The following is an 18,030-nucleotide window of genomic DNA, read 5'->3' as shown; positions in this document are numbered from 1 at the left end:
AGGTTTAACCAGCATTGTATTAGCTAATTCATCATTAGATATTGTCTTACATGACACATACTATGTTGTAGCCCATTTCCAGTATGTTCTATCAATAGGAGTGGTATTCGCCATTATAGGAGGCTTTGTCCACTGATTCCCCTATTTTCAGTTTATACACTTAATCAGACCTATGCGAAATCCACTTCACCTTTATATTCGTAGGTGTTAATTATGGTTTTAGGTCTAACATTTAAGTCTCTAATCCATCTTGAATTAATTTTCATATAAAGTGTAAGGAAGGGATCCAGTTTCAGCTTTCTACATATGGCTAGCCAGTTTTCCAAGCACCATTTATTAAAAAGGAAATCTTTTCCCCATTTCTTGTTTTTCTCAGATTTGTCAAAGATCAGATGGCTGTAGATGTGTGGTATTATTTCTGAGGACTCTGTTCTGTTCCATTGGTCTATAACTCTGTTTTGGTACCAGTACCATGCTGTTTTGGTTACTGTAGCCTTGTAGTATAGTTTGAAGTCAAGTAGTGACTATTTTTTAAGAAAGTAACTACTAGGTAATGGTTACATATGCTACCTTCTGATTATAGTTTTACCCTTCCCTATGTAATAGGGGAAAGAAGGCTAGTCTGACCAGTGAGATTACAATGAACTAGGGTGGAAACAAAAAGAGAGTGTGTCTCATGTGATATGTGGGATATCAAAACCTGGGGAGCCAGGAAAGCTGAAACCAGCCAGAGCTGAAACTAGAGTCTGAGAAGTCAGAAGGGGGTATCTGGATGATTACCAAGCTTAAGACAGCAGAATCAGATATCAAAGCTGAGTTATGGAGCCAGGAAAGCAGAAACTACAAAGACTAGAACAAGCACAGGCAAGGTGAGAATAGAAGAGAGGTGTCTAGAACTTCCTCCCAGATCAGGATCTTTTAAAAAATATAACAGCCCAGGTGTAGCCACATTGGATCAGGCTCAGCAGAATAACAGATGCTGGTTCCATCATCTATAGGCTCTCTTCTCCAGTTGGAGTGTGCCAAGGCTTCTTGTGGATTGTTGAGAAGAAAGGCTTCTCATATTCTGGTGGATTCTTGGTGAAAATTCCTAATTTGGGCAGTGGGAAATGATTTCCCATAATCTGGGCTGCTTCCTGTGTGTGCAGCCTGTGTAGCTGCACAGGGCCCTGTGCTTAGAAGTGCCTCATGTTCTGTTTAATGCTCTGCTGTCACCACCTTGACATTCTTACAGTTTTTGAACCCCCACGTTGGGCCCCCACGTTGTTAGTTTACACTGGACCCATAAACGATGTAGCCAGTCCTGCAATAATTGCTTTTCTAGTCACATAGTTTGCATTTCTTTCTGACCATGGGGTTAGTTTGAATGGATGCTGTTTCTGCCACGTGTTTGGGTTAACTTTCTGCATCTGGCTGTAGATTTGTATCTAAACGTTAGCAGATAGAAGAATACAGAAGCTAAAGAATTCAAACAATGCTTTTAATGGTAGTTTTTAAACTGAGAGTCATAGTAATAGCCCAGGTGTCTGAATGGCACACAGAAGAAGGAGACTTCCTTGGTGAACTGTGTAGCAGTGGCTAGATCAGAAGGAGGCAAGTTGTGGGATAAGGGGCAGCATGTTGGTGAGTGGCCCACCACCACCACCCAGATGCCAGCAAATCATGGAGGAGAGGCAAATTCTCCACACAAATCCTATTGTATTAGTCTGTGCTCACGCTGCTAATAAACACATACCTGAGACTGGGTAATTTATAAAGGAAAAAAAAGAGGTTTAATGGACTACAGTTCCACATGACTGGGGAGGTCTCACAGTCATGCTGGAAGGTGAAAGGCATGTCTTACATGGCAGCAGGCGAGAGAGGTTGTGCAGGGAAACTCCCCTTTATAAAACCATTAGATCTCATGAGACTTATTCACTATCACAGGAACAGCATGGGAAAGACCTGCCCCCATGATTCAGTTACCTCCTATCAGGTCCCTCCCATGACACGTGGGAATCATGGGAGCTACAATTCAAGATGAGATTTGGGTGGGGATACAGCTAAACCATATCACCTGGGAACAAGCAGTGACAGCAAGAAGTTTTGTTAGCCCTTGTGCTTTCACCTGTGTCCTTGGCCAGGATGGCAAGCAACCACAATATTCCATGGATATTATATTGAGAAAATGGGGACTGTAGGGCAACCTCATCCACTCTGTTTTGTCTCTTGTGAAACTTTGCTTTTCCCTGATGGTTTATGCAGTCTGACCCATAAATAATTTGAGAGTAGAAGTATTTAAAAATCATTCCCATCTTACCCAACAGGGGACTCAGTGTGTCTGCCCTTGCCTCAGTACTCAAGGCTGCAGTGATAAGATTGTGCCACCATGAAAGACCATCTGAATTTCATGTCTTAAAGTTAGCTCTAATGACCAGAAACTCTTTCTTTCTCATAAGGCAGTTGTCCATGTCTGAGACCAACATCTTGAAGATGCAGGCCCAATGTTTACCTCCACCAGTGAGGAGATAGGATGGCCTCCACTCTGATGTTGGGGCAAACAGTTTCATCTTGTGTGTCCTGGATTGCATCAGAGTAGAATAAAATCAGGGTGAGGCAGACAGGGATTCTAATTACTCAAATATTTTGTCTTTGAGTAAATACATAATAAATCTCTTTCCTTTCAGAAGAACCTGTGAGCTGCATGATAAATTGAGTGCTTAAGGTGGTCACTTAATGCAAATCCAAGAACCACTGGACATCCTTGATTGTTTGGTGTTTTAACATTCAGAACTGTTAGTAACTTGTCCACAAGCATGTAAATCTCTATGCTAACACTGCAAGGCAGAAATTCAATTTTCATAGTCCTGAACATACATGTCTCAGTACCTAGCTTGAGTGAGTGAGTGGCCTGAACAAAGGATTTGAGGGAGGTGAAATCAATCCACTCTGGTAAAATGTCATTTAAGTTTTAGATGTGGCCATGGACCAGGAGGTAAGATAGTATTTCATTCAATTAAAGTTATCTGGAGGTTACATGAAAACTGTATGAAAATCTACTCAAACTACATGGGAAAAATCTGTAAGAGTGTCTTCTTTATTTTGATGGTTTTGCAAGTCTGAACTGTTTTATTCAATATAGTTGTTTCATGTGTCGCTGGGCTCTATAGGCTCAGGTGCTGGGACTTATGGGGACCATGGGGACTCTCCCTTGGTTATCTCATAGGGCTGTGGTTACTTTGCATAGATGAAGCTCTCTAGGTTTTGAAGAACTGAAGTGACAGAGTGCCTGAGACCCCTTCCTAGTTGTGTCTGCAGAGGGTAGAGCTATGTGTCTTCAGAGGTCCTTGAATCTGGCCAAAAAAAAAAAAAAAAAAAAAAGTCTGTATCACTATTAGGTCTATCATGTGATTACTCTCCAGATACAGGGGGAGTGGGAGTATGTGAACATATCCTCTGGGAGGCAGCACATCTGCCCTGCAATGGGCTGGTCAAAGAAGAGAAGAACTGGAGATGGCATTCCTCCAGAGTTGCAGGCAGTGTTGACAGCAATGCTCAAAGAATTTTAGCTTGTGGGCCCCTCAGGTGAGGATGATGTCATGGTTGTCCAGTATGGAGATATTGAGGACCAGGGAAAATGTGGAAAACTCTTGGTGGACAGGCATTATGGCCCCTTGAGTCCAGCCTCATGCGGGCACTTACATGGGGACAGGTCCTTCTGAAGGTAGATGCTGTTGGCAGACACTTGAGCTTAATATGGTTGATTGTGGGAGGTTGTGGAGTCACCAGGGGCTTCTCCTTACCCTTGAAGACTAAGGAATAGAGTGCTGTGGGATTCAGGACAAGGCTCTGCCAGATTCTTTGTTGAGCATTAAATTACAGAAATCTTTTTTAGTTTATGTAGTGGTATTCATGCTGGGAATGTTCACTTGGAGTGCCTGCCCTGCCACAGAATAGGCACAGCAGCCCTCCCTGCCAGTGAGCCCCTCTTTGGTGTCAACTAGAAGAAGGGGTAGGCAGCTGGAGGCAGTGTACACATCACTAATTTTAGCTTTTAGATTTTAGATTTTTTTTGCCTAATGAGCCCTGAGTCTTTTCCTCAGTTAAGCCTCCCAAGCCAAGCCACTGAAACCCAATTATGAGCTGAAAATGCCCTCTGCCTACCAGCATCACTGCCCAGTAGTTAGTGGCATTCCTCCAATGAGCTATCATACACTTTCATTTCTGAGATTTTTACAAAGTCCCCTTGAAGGTTTCCTTTTTTGTAAGAAGGAGGTCTGCCAACTATTCATCTCCCATGCACAAGTGGTTCTTTAAATGCTATAGTAAAATGTCTTCTAAATAAAACAAAGCCACAGTGGCTAGAAATATGTTAAACCTTTGTCTCATAAATTAGTTTTGATTCTGAAACTATATGGAATATTTGTGGGAGAGGTATACATATTTTGTAAAATAAGTACTTTTGTCTTACAAGTAACTCTCTCTAACATGAGCTCTAAGAACCTTGTTTGAAATTTCATTTCATGGTCAATTCAGCATGTAATGAAAAGTTCAGGGAAGGATTGGAGTGCTTAACTTGGGCCATGGGAGACACAGATATGCTTCATATTTCTTAATTTATACGTCTTTGTAGAAATGGGTGAATAATCCCAATTTTCTGCAGGAATAGAGCCACCATATAATCTTCCAAAAAAAAAAAAAATCCATGGGTTGCTATGGAAACAATGATGGCTGCAGTCCCTGGGCTCTGCCCACTGGGGATCCCAGGGAATAGTTGCTGCCAGGGTTTCTCCCCTTCTGTGTCCCTTGGTAGAGGATCTGTACCCCAGCTGATGCTCAGGCTGTGCTCCCAGCCCCACCTCCACTTGGAAGAGGGAGAGGTCTTCTTGAGGAGGAATGCCCTTTTAGTCTAGCTCTTCCATCATGTGGAAATGATGCCTCTCTCTGTATTTGGAGAACTGGGTTGGCTACATGTTTTTAAAAAAGCTTCAAGACATTTAACCTATCATGGAATACTTCTAAAAATGCTGACAGACTCATCACTATTTCTTTTATAACTATATTAGTTTCCTATTACTGCTGTAATGAGTTACTACAAATTACCTGGAGGCTTAAAACAACATAAATTTAGTCTCTTACAATTTTGGAGGCCAGAAGTTCAAAATCAGTCTCATTGGACCAAAGTCAGGGTGTTAGCAAGGCTGGTTCCTTCTAGAGGCTCTAGGGGAGAATCCATCTACTTGCCTTCTCTAGCAAGTAGAAATACTCTGGAGACCAGAGTATTTCCTGACTGTGACTCCTTTCCTTCATCTTCAAAGTCAGCAGTACATCATCTCCAAATCTCTTTCTCTCTGTCTCTCTACTTGTGTCACCACCTGGTCATCTTTCTCACTCTGAGACACTTCTCTCTCTTCTTCTTCTTCTTCTTTTTTTTTTTTTTTGAATTGGAGTCTCACTCTATCACCTAGGCTGGAGTGCAGTGGCACGATCTCAGCTCACTGCAACCTCCGCCTCCCAGGTTCAAGCTATTCTCCTGCCTCAGCGTCCCAAGTAGCTGGGACTACAGGTGCATACCACCATGCCCAGCTAATTTTTGTATTTTTAGTAGAAAGGGGATCTCATCATGTTGGTCAGTCTGGTCTTGAACTCCTGGCCTCATGATCTGCCCAACTTGGCCTCCCAAAGTGCTGGGATTACAGGAATAAGCCACCGCGCCCGGCCACACCTCTCTCTCTTATAAAGACCCTTGTGATTACACTGGGCCTATTCAGATAATCTAGAATAATCTCCCCATCTGAAGACCCTTAATTTGATCATGTCTATAGCCTCTTTTACCATGTAAGGCCACCTATTAAATGTAGGTATTCCATATAAGGCCATAGATCCCAAGGATTACAATGTGACATCTCTGGGGTTGGGGGCGGGGGGCGGGTATTATTCAGCTTACAACAATAAAGAATGAGTGTAGAAATAAGAAGTTGGTGGCCTTATTTGCAGTATGTCTTTATGCAAAGCCTTTTACAAATCATTTCCAGGAAAGTCCTTAGTTCTGGCAGAGACCTTTTATATAAAAACCATTTCAGTATAAAATTGTCCTATTTTGTTACTGCCAAGTTAACAAGCACTTTAGCCACAGGCTGTTTTGCAAACGTGATTTTAAACAGCCAATTACTTTGGATATATTTATTATTTTGTGTTCAGTGTAATGGCAATGAATTAATATTCACATAGTTGTCACATGCCATTTCTAAAGAGTTCTCCTTGAGCCCAATACTCATTAGAATTTCCTAATAAACACTATAAAATGACTCTACCCTGAATATTGTTAAATTACAATGGAAAAAATCCCATACACAAAATCCATGTAACCAGGCATAGGAATTCTGAGCATCTCCTTCCTTCTCTTTCTTTCTCTTTGTGTGTCTCTCTGTTTCTGTCTCTCTCTCTCTCTCTCCATCTGTCTGTATTTGTCTCTCCCTCTTTCTCTATCTGTCCCTGTTTTTTGAGTCCTTACTCTGAGGGAAGCCAGTTACCATGTTGTGAGCAACTCTTATGGGGAGACTCATTTGAGGAAGAACTGGTGTTTTCAGTCTAGAGTCAACAATGACCTGAGCGTGAGGTTGGAAGCAATTTGAAAAAAAAAAAATTCTGAAAACATTTATCCAAATTAAAGCTGCTGAGAAATATTAGTAATAAATAAGAGCTTCTCGGTCCCCAAGAAACTGAAGATTACAGAATGTCCTTTGTTAGTCTTAAGAATGAGGGGGAAAATGAAAATGCCCTTTCTCAGTACAAAGAATCAGTGAAGAGACTATTAAATTTGACATGAATTATGAAGTAGAAAAATCTGCTTGATTTATTAATTTTATGATATATGTAATCAATATCTAATTTGGCATAACACTGTAAATGTTTTTTTTATAAAGGTCTCTGAATTGACTTTGGAGATAACTGCATCCCTGGCCAGCACCTTGATTGCAGCCTCATGAGAGGTTTTGAGGTAGACCCAGCTAGCTAAGCTGCTCCCAGGTGCCTGACTCACAGAGCCTGTGAGATAACAAACCCTTGTTGTTTGCAGTCATGACATTTTGGGGTAATTTGTGATGCAGCAATAGATAACTAACACACCAGCCTTGAGCATCTTAAAGTCTCATAAAAAAATTAGTAACCTACTCAAGACTGTACTTTCAACCAAGTGTTGGATTTTGAGTACTTCGTGGAAGTTAGCAAAGGCAGAGGTGGAGGAAGGGGACAGCTGAGCATAAAGCAAAACTCTGTTCACCCTAAAAGTTGGACTGTGTATATCTATGACACTGATTAAGTGAATATGCTGAGAATACATTTGTATGGGACACTTAAAAGCATCCTGGGAATAAACTTTTCCTAAAAAGATTTGTTACATTAGTCAAGTCCTAGTGTTAGAGAAGGAGTGAACACAGCTTGATGCTTTACTTAAATGGACTGTTTATCCTGGACAAACAGGAATGTGGAGAAATCTGCTTTGAGAAAAATGAAGTTTTCTAGAAAAGACAAGCATTGCCAAAATTTCTGGGAGATGATATACTGACCACAAAGAAGCTCTGCTTTGTGCTCCCAGCGTGTAACTTTCTTATGAGGAAGAGGGGCTTCCCTGGATGATTGGAGCATTAAGAGTACCTTGGACTGCAGAGGGCATAAGTGTGAAATGGCACTACCTTCCCTGCCTATGGAGAGGGGCCTGGAAGGGGTTTCACAGACAGAAGCCATCTGGGCTACCACAGTGTGTCAGAGCCAAAGTAGGAAAGGAGGGACTGGCAGAGGCAATGTGAGAGCTCAGAAGTTTCTGTGTGTGGGCACCAAGGAAAAGGTAGCCTGCAAATTCCATAGTCATGAAATGGAGCCAAATTAGAGAAATAATATACTGCCATTATGATTTTTCTTAATCGTCAGGCTGGTGTGCTCTGTGAAACAGAAATTATATTCCTTAGGTTTCTCTGGGTAATGAGTAATTCTAGTATAGCATCTATTCATAGCATGGACTAATTGCTACCTAAAGATGAGAACTAACTGCCTTGTATTAAACAGATAATAGCATGAGCGTAGAGAAAATGTGTACTGCCAGAGATTATTTATATATCTCCAAGCCTGGGCATAGCAATAGAAAACTGGGTTAGAACTATTGTTGCAGCTAGTAGAAAAGGCTGTTTAGTTTCCAAGGGAAGAGTGATGGTCTTCCCTGGAGACTAGAGGGTCCCTGCCAGCATTAGTCAAAGAACGTTTTGACCCGAGCAGGAACTTTCCACCAGGGCATTATGTAAAAGGAAGTAGGGATGGAAAATAGAAAGAAAAGGTGTTGATTGAACCCTACAGGACCCATAGGGAATAGCATCTGCTCTATCAGGGCAGAGAATGTCTTACAATTGTGGGGGAATGCTTGGTGATGGGTACATAGGTGTTTTAAACCAAGGAAAAAGCCCCATGACCATACGGATTCCTTTTTTAAAGATATATCAGACTGTAGGACATTTGTGCCTGTAATTGTGGAAAAAAAGCTTTTTTATTGACAGTAGTAGAAGTAGTAGGTGAGATGAGGTTCACTCTAAGCAAATGGTTGCTATAGTAAAATATTTTAATGGTGGCTAAGATAAAAGGAAAGAAAGTATGATTCCCACACTTAATACAAATTGATAGAGGAGGAGAAATAGAAAGTCATTTACAGCATAAAGATGGGCAAAACCCAAGATGGGGAAGCACTAATCATTGGAACAGCTACCAAGTTATCCAGCATTTCAAGGCACTATCCTAGAATTAACTTTGAGGTGACCCAAACTAGTGGCTGATCATTAAGTTCTTCCCTAATATTGTGTGTAATAAACATATAGAACTGTGAATTGGAACAATCAATCATTTCATTACTGTTTCATTAATACCATTTTTTCTTGTGGCACACAACCACAGCAAAAGCAAAATTTTAGTAATGTTAAAGTCCAGTTTTACTTGGTAAGCCATGTCAAGCCTAACTTTTCTGGTCTTTTAAACATGAGGCTTAATTAATGATGGTTTGATACCATGGCTCCCAAACTTTTTGTGCAGTCGGGTGGTGCTACCCAAAGTTTGGATCCAAGCTCCCTGCACATCAATCACCTCAGAAGTGTGTTGAGAAAAAAACCACACACATACATATGTATGTTTATGTGCATGTTATATATATACACACACACACACTTGTGTGTTTTATATATATGTGTGTATATATGTATGTATATATATGTGTGTATATATGTATATATATGTGTGTGTATATATATGTGTATATACATATATATGGGGGGGGAGAGAGAGAGAGAGAGAGAGAGATTTGGGAGTGGGGCCTGGGAATCTTAATTTCAACTATTATGCTTTCGTTCTTGAAGTGATAAGTACTGTAGGGACCGTACTTTGAGAAGCATAGTTCCAGGGAGATTTTGATTGATGAATTCTGAGGAAAGGCAGGGGAAGGAAGACAACCACCAAGAAGGAAAGTGCAGAGCAGGGAATGTAGTCAGAAACTCCATGAATTTGCCTTTCAAATTGATTCAAATTGATTTCAAATTTGATATTAACAATAGAGTTTTGTCTATTCCAGGTCCCATAATAAAGATCAGAAGTAAGTTGAGATTCAATCTCCCACTTGCTTGTGCCCTGAAGATCCAAAATTTAAATTTGACTCTGGGGACAAAGAGGGTACTGTTGATGGTATGACCTGGAAAATCAGCTACAGGCTGGACCTCAGTCCACTATTAGCCCCAAAGCTACAAAAGGGAGTTTTACAGAATGATGAGAAGTCTTGTTATGGGACATTATCAGTAATTATTAGGATGTTAATGATAATAGTGAATGTTCCTATCATTTATTTTTAAACACAGACTTGAACAGTCTTAGATAATTTTTATGATAACCATATGATATCAGATGAGGAAAATTAGACTTAGTAACTTACCAAATGTATTTTGCTGCTATGTGGATAAACTGGGCTTTTAATTTCAGCCTGTTTTTCTTCAAAACCTATGAAGTATATCACTAGTCTCTTTGCCTCCTTAAGTGATACTGTGAGGGAACGGATAAAGCTATTCTAAATTAACTTTTCACAAGAGATGTTAAATCAACGTTGTTACACTACTTCTGTCATTAGAGCTTCTGGAAAGTCTTTACACAGGTGGCTCTTGGCTATTTGTTATCTAGGTAACAGCATCCCTCAGAGTCAAGCCTAGGAAAAGATTCTGCTTATTCCAATAAAAAGATTGTGCATTTCTGGGACTAGAGACATCTTAAGGATATTAGCAGGAAGAGTGTAGTTGGAGTCCCAATTGAACCTAACTTGAATGGACTTTAGGACTCGTAGAGACAGATTTTTATGAGAAAGCAAACCTCTTGGGAAATAACTATTACAAGGGAGAAAGAAATTTGGCACATAGCTATGCCATAATATGATAGGTACTGGAAGTGAAGAGCTATTTTTAATATAGAATAATGCCTATCACTCAGCTCATCCTTCAGCCTAAAACAACTTAGGTCAAGTGCTAGGAAAACTGAGGTAACACATGAAAGGGCTCTTTTATCAAAAGGTCTGAAATCACTGGGAGCTCCATAACTATATAATGTACTGTGCCACATTGGCTGACTCTCTGGGATTCATTCTACCATACATTCACAGAGAACAGACAACAGAGTGTGCCTGCCACCCAATGGCATCAAACATATGGGAGGCCTCCCAAGGTTCGCAACTTTGGGCACCACGTCATGTTTGGCACAGCAGAGAGGATTTGGCCCAGTGGGGCATGTGCATGGTGTGTATTCAGTCACAATGATCAGGATTTGTGCCAGGTATTGAAGAAAGGGGCCTTCATGGGATTTCATAAGCCTGAAGCCAAAAGAGAGAAAAAAAAATGGCAATGATTGCGTGGTATCTGAGATAACTTTGTGCTTCAATCCATATGAGATACTTTTAGAAATAATAAAGGGAAACTTTGAGGGACTCCAGGTATTTCAAATAGTGGGTAGAAGCAGATCCTAAATAGGCCATTTATTACAATTAATACTGTGGTATCTGGCCTCCCAAAGGCCTCCAAGCAGTCCTTGGCTTCTGATATTCATGTCCTTGGGCAGAGCCCATATACATTAATTAGTGCTGACCCATGCGACCGGTAGAATACTGTGGAAGTGATGGTGTATGATATCTGAGGTTAGGACATAAAAGGCATTGCAGCTTCCACCTTGTTTTTTTGGATCGTGGGAGAAACTAAACTCCATGTCTTGAGGAAAACCAAGCAGCCCTATGGAAGGGCCCACAGGGAGGGTAACTGAGACCTCCCACCAAAAGCCCACACTTACCATCCACGTGAGTAAGCATACCTTTCACACATAGTCAGTCTTCACATAACTATGTCCTGACCCACATCTGACTGCAGCCTCATGAGATATAGAGCCAGAATTGCTCAGACAACCCTCTTCCAAATTCCTAATACAAGAAATAAAGAGAAATACTAATAAGTGTGATTAATAGTTTTTTTTTAAAAAAACCACTAAGTTATAGAAGAATACGCCTTGCAGAAATATGAACCCCATTTTTACTCACAGGATAGAAAAACCTGAGGAGAGTTTGGGTAAGACTTGAATTGCTCCTTAAGTAAAGGGTGGGATTTGGCTGGGTGCTGAAACAATGAGAAGCCTTTCTTGAAAGAGGGATGAATATTACTTAAGGCAGAAAGATACATCTATATTCAAAGGGACAGATTTGTTCAGGTTTGGGTCATAATCCTGAAAGACACAATCCTCAGGCTATAAGATCCCAAAAGATCCGATTTCCTAAAGATCAATATCCCTAAAGTTTAAATTCCTAACGCCTAAAATCCTGAAAATCACAATCACAGGATAGTTGCATTGTTAGGCAGAACAATTACCTTGTTACTGTCTTTTTGCAGAAGAAAATGAATTTCAATTGAATCCCCAAGCCATAATGATGGATTTAGAACTAGGTGCAATCAAGGCTTTAAAAGTGAATTTCAAGGTGTTACCAATAAAGTTTGTTATTTTCCATTCAGCCAATGCATTTGGCAGAAAATTCAGAGGAGAGGATTGGCCACATGTTACAGCAACAATGAGAACTTCAGTTTAAAAATGCGTCATTGCCTGCGTTGGCATTTCCTTCAGCTGATGATATTCCAGGAGCTTCTAATGAATTGAAGCTGTCTGAAGAAGCTCGTGAAGTTGCTGACTGATGCATAAGTAATTATATGCATGGTAGGATAAGAAGACACTTAAGCAATGGTGTTGCAGTTTGATCACCATTATCGTTTCTGCCAAATTTGTGGTCTGTATATAAGTGCCTGTGGAATAGACTTCTGTGTATGCGAAACAACACAGAAGCATGGCACAGAAGATGGGAAAATATAATAGAAAATCTTCATGTCTGTGTATATCAAATCATGAAGCATTTCAAAAAGAGCAGCACCATATAGAAAGTGAAGGTGAACATATTGTTTGAGAAAAGCCACGTTGTAAAAGAAAACAAATCAGCTACTTATAGTGATGCTAGGGTACAAAATACTGTTAATGTCGTGAAAGTCAGCCAGCTCTTATGAACTATCTCTGTGCAATTGCCCATAATCTATCCTTGTAATACACATATTCAAATGCTAAATTTTCTTTTCAGTTTTCTGGAGTTTTTTTCTTTTTCTTTTTTCAGTTTTTCCCCAGTATTTTACATTCTCAGCAGTTTTTTCTTTTGCAGTTCTCTATGTTATGTATTCTATCTTTGCATCATTTCCAGTACTGGAAGTATAGATTGTGTAGAGACTTCTAGAAATTTCTGATTTGTTTTATGCATTTTTTGCAAATATGATTCATGAAAGTGCATTATCACAACATTGACTTTGAGTGTAAGCATTGGGGCATGTATGCAAAAACATTGGAATTTCCTCAGTAAATGAAGACAATTTTTGTACATCTGCATTAGTGAAAGATTGAGATCGTGGCTCTTTGGGTGATTGGTGCAGTTGTAACCCATCCTGGTTTTCGATCAGTCATGTCAAAAGACTTAGTTTGTTCCCCACAGTATTTAGGACGGCAGTCCCAAAACACACTATTATCAACCATAGTGATACGTATTCATACATTTAGCTTTTTGACCTATTTTTTGTGAATGTAGTTCATCTGCCCATGACTGTTGTATCAGTGTGACTATCAGTATACCTGAATGTTCATACTTTAAATCTGTGTTATTATTGCCTACATTATTGGGTAAAGTGGCTTATGAGTGTTCTGCTGTGTTTTTGTAAGTTTCTCAAATAAATCTCCTTTCAAAAAATGTAAATGTCTTTTAAATAATTTTTAAATTACTTTCTGCAGAGTTATGGTGTCAGGGATTTTGATCTTTTGTGAGTTCAACATTTGGATTTATGGTGTTTGTGGGTGTGTCTTTCGGGATTATCATTGGCTTCCATTTGTCCACAGTGTTGAACATATAGTGAAGTAAGGAGTTAGGTGAGATAGACTGGCTAGATCCAGGTTAGGGAAACCTTTATTTCTAATTTTAGGGCCTTGGATATAAACTAGAAGGCACTGGCTATATGAGGTAGAAGGATAATGAAATACATATTGGTTTTCCAGAATACTGTCTTATCTGGTGATTAGGCGTTGAATGAAGTAGAAGTAAGAAGACACTGGAATGAAGAAATTGTTTGAATAATTTGATAATTGCAGATGGTAAATATGAATGAACTAAAAAAATACATTAGAGAAACTGGACTTTATATATTTTCAAATATAACCTTACTTTAGAAGACTAGGTAATATTAAACATTTCTCATAAGTCTTTGAGAAGATTTTTATTCATCCATTAAAAATATTTTTTAATAAGTTGGACATATATTATTAATAAATTTAATTCAACAAATATTATTATTAATCTTTCTTTACACAATGTCAGCAACATGGGGGCAATTATTAATTTAAATAGTTTAAATAATTTATTATCCTCTGAATTTATAGATAAAAATTTTAAGAAAATGAAGAAAAGTATTTCTCCTTTATAGTTTCTTTCAATGATTTTGTTGTTTGTTAATTTCTACTTTGGAACTACAAGCAGATGTCTGAGAAGGAATTTCACTTTTCTCTGTCAAGATAGATACCGACCTGGCCAGATAATCCCATTTGCTGGGACTGGGAAAGGAGAGACTAATTATTACTTTTATCTTTATTCAGCTGCATCTCATAGTCTTCATTTTTTTTCCTATCCTGTACTTCATTGTTTTTCTCAAGAACTCTCATCTCTGTGGAGGAAAAAAAATATCAATATTTCTGCCCATACCTAACAGTTGCCTGGGTCTACAGCTCTGAATCAAAACTAACATACTACACATCCAAAAGATGAAGTACTTAACACATCACCTTTACAGGCAAAGTATTCATGTCTATAACCCCAAATCTAATCATTTACCTGAGGTGCTAAGCGGCAGTTTTTAGAAATCTGTAAGGAATTTCTAGAGAAAAGGATATATTTAAGAATAGCTCGGCCGGGCGCGGTGGCTCAAGCCTGTAATCCCAGCACTTTGGGAGGCCGAGACGGGTGGATCACGAGGTCAGGAGATCGAGACCATCCTGGCTAACACGGTGAAACCCCGTCTCTACTAAGAAATACAAAAAACTAGCCGGGCGAGGTGGCGGGCGCCTGTAGCCCCAGCTACTCGGGAGGCTGAGGCAGGAGAATGGCGTGAACCCGGGAGGCGGAGCTTGCAGTGAGCTGAGATCCGGCCACTGCACTCCAGCCTGGGCGACAGAGTGAGCCTCAGTCTCAAAAAAAAAAAAAAAAAAAAAAAAAAAAGAATAGCTCACTTCTAATTTATATCATCATTCTAATGTTCATGACATTTAAAAAAATTGAAGGTTGTGATTATTATTGGTTGTGAAATTAACTTAATGTTAGGAAAGCATTTTTAAAACATGAAATAAAATAGTATTTAACAGAAAATGTCAAAATTAGTGGTGCATACCAAGGATAGGTACTATGTAATAAAGCTTTTGATTCATGTTTTATATATGTTTGTTTTTGTGTGGGTCACGCTGTAATATTACCTCTTATCATGGGTCATAGTTACCATTTTTGAAAGCTTACTGATACTTTGGAATACAAATCCTAAAGTATAAAACGATTTTCCACCAAGAAACAGTTTCTCTGCTCCTTCTGGGATCTCCCTCTGGTTCCGCCCACCTGTCTGCCTCCACTCCTGCTTCCACCTTGTCCATCAGGGTGACCCAGAAGTCCTACAAGGTGTCCACCTCTGGCCCCCGGGACTTCAGTAGCTGCTCCTACAGGAGTGGGCCCAGTGCCCGCACCAGTTCCTCGAGCTTCTCCCGAGAGGGCAGCAACAGCAGCTTCTTGGGTGGCCTGGGTGGACGTTATGGTGGGGCTAGCGGCATGGGAGGCATCACTGCCATCATGGTCAACCAGAGCCTGCTGAGCCCCCTTAACCTGGAGGTGGACCCCAGCATCCAGGCTGTGTGCACCCAGGAGAAGGAACAGATCAAGACCCTCAACAGCAAGTTTGCCTCCTTCATAGACAAGGTATGGTTCCTGGAGCAGTGGAACAAGTTGCTGGAAACCAAGTGGAGCCTCCTGCAGCGGCAGAAGATGGCTCAGAGGAACATGGATAACATGTTCAAGAGCTACATCAACAACCTTAGGCGGCAGTTGAAGACTCTGGGCCACAGAGGCTGAAGCTGGAGGCGAAACTTGGCAACATGCAGGGGCTGGTGGAGAACTTCAAGAACAAGTACCAGGATGAGTTCAATAAGCGTACAGAGATGGAGAATGAATTTGTCCTCATCAAGAAGGAAGTGGATGAAGCTTACATACACAAGGTAGAGCTGGAGTCTCGCCTGCAAGGGCTGACTGACGAGATAACTTCCTCAGGCAGCTGTATGAAGAGGCGATCCAGGATCTGCAGTCCCAGATCTTGGACACCTCTGTGGTGCTATCCATGGACAACAGTCGCTCCCTGGATGTGGACGGCATCATTGCTGAGGTCAAGGCACATTACGAGGAGACTGCCAACCGCAGCCAGGCTGAGGCTGACAGCATGTACCAGATCAAGTATGAGTAGCTGCAGACGCTGGCTGGGAAGCACGCGGATGACCTGCAGAGCACAAAGACTCAGATCTCTGAGATGAATTGGAACATCAGCCAGCTCCAGGTTGAGACGGAGGGCCTCAAAGGCCAGAGGTTTCCCTGGAGGCCGCCATTGCAGATGCTGAGCAGCGTGGAGAGCTTTCCATTAAGGATGCCAAATTCAAGCTGTCCGAGCTGAAGGTTGCCCTGCAGCGGGCCAAGCAGGACATAGCGTGGCAGCTGCGTGAGTACCAGAAGCTGATGAAGGTCAAGCTGGTGGACATCGAGATTGCCACCTACAGGAAGCTGCTGGAGGGCGAAGAGAGCTGGTTGGAGTCTGGGATGCAGAACATGAGTATTCATCCATAGCAAGACCACCAGCGGCAAGTGGTCTGAGCTCGGTCTATGGGGTCCCTCACAAGCCCGGGCCCCAGCTACGGCCTGCGCTCCCGCTTTGGCTCTGGTGCGGACTCCAGCTCCTTCAGCTGCACCAGCTCCACCAGGGCCGTGGTTGTGAAGAAGATTCAGACCCGCGATGGGAAGCTGGTGTCCGAGTCCTCTGACGTCCTGACGTCCTGCCCAAGTGACAGGTGCGGCAGCCCCTCGCAGCCTACCCCTCCTAAGGCTACCCCAGAGCCTGGGAGGGAGGCCACTTGCGGAGTAGCACTGGGAATGAGAGACGCACCTGAGGCTCAGCCCTAGCCCTCAGCTCACCTGCCAGGGAGTTTACTGCCTGGGCCCCTTGCCCATTTCTCCAGCTACAAAACAATTTAGTTGCTTTTTTTTTTTTTTTTTGTCCAAAATAAAACCTCAGGTAGCTCTGCCAGAAAAAAGAAAAAAAAAAAGAAAAAAAAAAAAAAAAGATTTTCCAGTTTAGTAATTTTCTGAATAATTTTTATCTCAAATTAGTAATAGTTGATAATAGAAAATGGAAACAGATTCTATAAGCAGCTACAAGAAGTTTCACACTACTGTAAATTGTCCTATGACTTGTACAAAATAAAAGTTCATAAATCCAACATTAGTTCCAAAAAGGATATAATTATTGACCTTAGGAGAACAATATCAACACTTCCTGTGCAAGTCTCTTTATCTAAAACTATATAAGAAAAAAGTAATAGTAAATATCTTTTCAGAAGATTGTTGCAGTATGTGACAGAAAATGACTAGAATGACTTGTGGGTCCAGCATATTTAGCCTTGCTCAGCAGTATGCTTCCGTTAAGTTCCTGAGAAAGTTACCTTTATTCTTTAGGTATGTTTCTCTGCCAACGAATTAATTATCCACCTTTTCAATGCAGTACAAAGCAAACTATATTTTATGACACAAAGTCATTAAAAGCTATGATCCAGGACAATACCTACAAAATGAAAGTAATAGTAAGAAAGAGAACATCAAAAATGCATGTTAGAGTAACATTTTAATGAATTCAGTATAATACATTTTTCCCATGACCTGTGATATTTACATTAATTACTGCATCAATAATCTTGCTTAGCAATATCTGACTACATGGAATTATATGCTTTGGGGTCTGCTCCTCATTTCATACCCTGATAGCCTCAGATTTCTAGTCATCCTATCCTTCAACAGGATAGCGATGGTTGATAATATTGACAAACTTTCAATTACGGTAGAACAGAAATGTAGAAAGAGCAAATTGGCTTAAATTTAAAACCATATGCATCTTCTAGTAATTGATATAAACACCTGGAGTCTGAGCAGTGACTTGCTAATTAACTCCTATGTAACTTGGATTTTTCCTGCACAGTTACAATCTGCATTTCAATGCAAATTAATTCAGTTCAATCCAGTAAATATGTATTGATTCTCACTTAAATAGCAAGCACTGTTATTTTGCTGTTATGCTTCCTGCTCTCAAGGTGTTTATAATCAGGAAAAAGAGATAAGCAAGCACATAACTCAGA

The 18,030-nt window shown here is 40.6% G+C and overlaps 1 pseudogene; it reads left to right on the top strand.

Moving 5' to 3' along the window:
* The first annotated feature begins 819 nt into the window (after positions 1-819).
* Positions 820-16,804, top strand: LOC112627040 (annotated as a pseudogene).
* The last annotated feature ends 1,226 nt before the right edge of the window (positions 16,805-18,030 follow it).

This window comes from Theropithecus gelada, chromosome 6 (assembly GCF_003255815.1).
Source record: "Theropithecus gelada isolate Dixy chromosome 6, Tgel_1.0, whole genome shotgun sequence".
Classification (NCBI taxonomy): Eukaryota; Metazoa; Chordata; class Mammalia; order Primates; family Cercopithecidae; genus Theropithecus; species Theropithecus gelada.
Note: the sequence above shows the minus strand (reverse complement) of the source record. Positions and strands in the feature narration are given on the sequence as shown.